We start from the raw sequence: 2,742 nt of genomic DNA, 5'->3' as shown, positions 1-2,742 counted from the left end.
TAGTATGTAACCACAGTGTAAGTACACATTGGTACATAGTATCTACAGCTCTAATGTTTGTGTAACTACACATATGTAACAACCCACTGAATGGTATGTGTAAATACAAATGTTTAACAGGACATTGGTAACAACAGTTTTTGGTAAAGAAAGTGTTACACTTTATATTAGATTTATCATGTAATTACTCTGATGTTACACAGCAGCGGCCAGTAAGTTAGGCTTTACATATAAAATGTGGTTGGTGTCCAGAATGTTACACTTTATATTAAGTGGACAGTTTCTGAGGAGTTACCATGTAAGTACACTGGTATTACATTGGTGCACCAACTCCAACTCGAGATCCAACTCCTCCCACTTTGCATATCCATAAACCTACCAATCTCCACCCCCTGGATCCCATTTCCACCCCTAAACCTACCCATCTCCACCCCCTGGATTCCATTTCCACCCCTAAACCTACCCATCTCCACCCCCTGGAGCAAATGGTTCCAATTACTCTTATACATGTTGTTACAAAATGTAGTTATATAATTCCTGTTACACGAGTACTTAGTGAAGTGAAAAAAATGTTGTTACCAATGTCCTGTTACACATTTGTACTTACACAAACCATCCTGAGGGTTGTTACATGTGTGTAGTTACAGAAATATTACAGCTGTAGATACTATGTACCAATGTGTACTTACACTGTGGTTACATACTATGTACACATGTAGTTACTATGCAAGTACACAGGTATTAGGGACACCTAATATAAAAGCACCCTAGCCTAAGTAATAAAGAGCCGATCATCACAGTACAATGTTTTGGACTAGGCTACAACAGGTTCATGCATTGCTGCATTTTAAGAGTTTGTCTTGCATGTGTTTCATGGGAAGTTCTTGTCTTGGCGGGTGCAGCCCTTAAATTGACTTTGGTTTCACAAGTTGTCTGTAATGTGTTCCATTGTGTTCTCTGCTGATGGATTTACTTCTTTACTGAAAGGAAGTGGTCACTTTAAAATAGTACAAATCGTCCCCTTGGAATTATAAGGTTGTATCTGACATTTTCGTCAAAATTGAGTTATTCACATATTCTTATTCTGTGACAATTTATTTACATTATGTGACAGATTTTTTAATGTTGTGTACATTTTGGGACTTTTTATTTAAAAAAACAAAAAGGTTCTATCTACACAGTCGAACGGAATGCCAAAACTTTGAAGCTCAATATCTCAAAACTACTCGGAATGCAGATAGAACCTTATAATTCCAAGGGGACGAAATGTTCAGTAACCTTTAAACAGCAGCACCCATAAGCTTCTAGGCTGAGCTGCTTCTATTTCTTCCACAAAAGCAGTGGTTTTGTGGATATTTTAGAGAGATTCACACAGTACAACAGCGCAGAGCGAAGTGAAGCATCATTATCCAGCAATGAGCCGATGCGGATGACCTTTTAAATATGTGCAGGTGGAGATTAATTCATATGTAAGAGGAGAAAGCAAAGGAGGGTTTCGAAACCCCAAGCTAGATTACACAGACATGTGTGAAGGTGAATGCCTCATGTTGTGCTGAGCTTCTTTTTCAAAGAAAAATATTTGAATATCAACCTGAAGCAAAATGAATAGCTTATATTTGATGATAGTGCTACATATTTCCATCAATAACAGACTGTAGTAATGGATTTCCTCAAGCATCATGCAACATCCAGGATTAAATATAGAGAACTAAATAGAGAATTCCTTTTAAATTCCATTTCATTTCTAAATGAATGAATGAATAAAAAATCTTCCATCATTTACTCACCTCACCAAATCTGCATGACTTTGTCTCCTGTGGAATTCAAAAAAAGACTGGAGCAACACTGACCCAAATTTACTTTCATTGTAAGACAATTTTCTTTTCTTTTTTTTTGGGGGGGGGGGGAACTGTCCCTTTAAGTAGAATGTACTTTTTTAATAATGTATTTTAGTATAATTTTTCCATTAACATGTTACTCACAACATATGGAGTATTTCCAAAAACATTACAAGATATTAAAGGGGTCATATGACGTTGCTAAAAAGGAACATTATTTGGTGTATTTGGTGTAATGAAATGTGTTTATGCGGTTTAAGGTTAAAAAAACACATTATTTTCCACATACTGTACATTATTGTTTCTCCTCTATCCCCCGCCTTTCTGAAACGCGTCGATTTTTACAAAGCTCATCGTTCTGAAAAGCGAAGTGTGCTCTGATTGGCCAGCTATCTAGTGCGTTGTGATTGGCCGAATTCCTCAAGCGTGTGACAGAAATGTTACGCCCCTTACCATACTGTGATGCCCTGTCCCGGCGTTGAAAAGGGAGCAACTTATAAAAATTATAGTTGTTCATATAATATATATAATTTATAATTTTTGAAAAAGAAGCAGAATAAGACAATAAGACAAATACGAAAGAGATACAAATTAAACTAATTTTTCAGATACAGTAGGTTTACTTAACATTTATTTAACCTCTTTTGTTGGTTAGGGTTAATGACACGGATAGGTAGGAATGCTGTCCCTTTAAGACGGAAGGCATGCATGTAATACTGACACGCGTTCAGTTTTTACCCACCTGTATACGTTCACTTAATCCATAACCGACTGTATTTACTTGAGATACTGTACACGATAAACATTTAGACTGCTGTGTGTGTATTTGAGCACTGAGAACTGATTGTGCGCTGTCTATGAGACCGGAAGAAGTGGAGCGTGCGCGAGAGAGAGCACTTCTATC

This window comes from Sinocyclocheilus rhinocerous, unplaced genomic scaffold, assembly GCF_001515625.1.
Source record: "Sinocyclocheilus rhinocerous isolate Xijiao unplaced genomic scaffold, SAMN03320098_v1.1 scaffold832, whole genome shotgun sequence".
NCBI lineage: Eukaryota > Metazoa > Chordata > Actinopteri > Cypriniformes > Cyprinidae > Sinocyclocheilus > Sinocyclocheilus rhinocerous.
Note: the sequence above shows the minus strand (reverse complement) of the source record.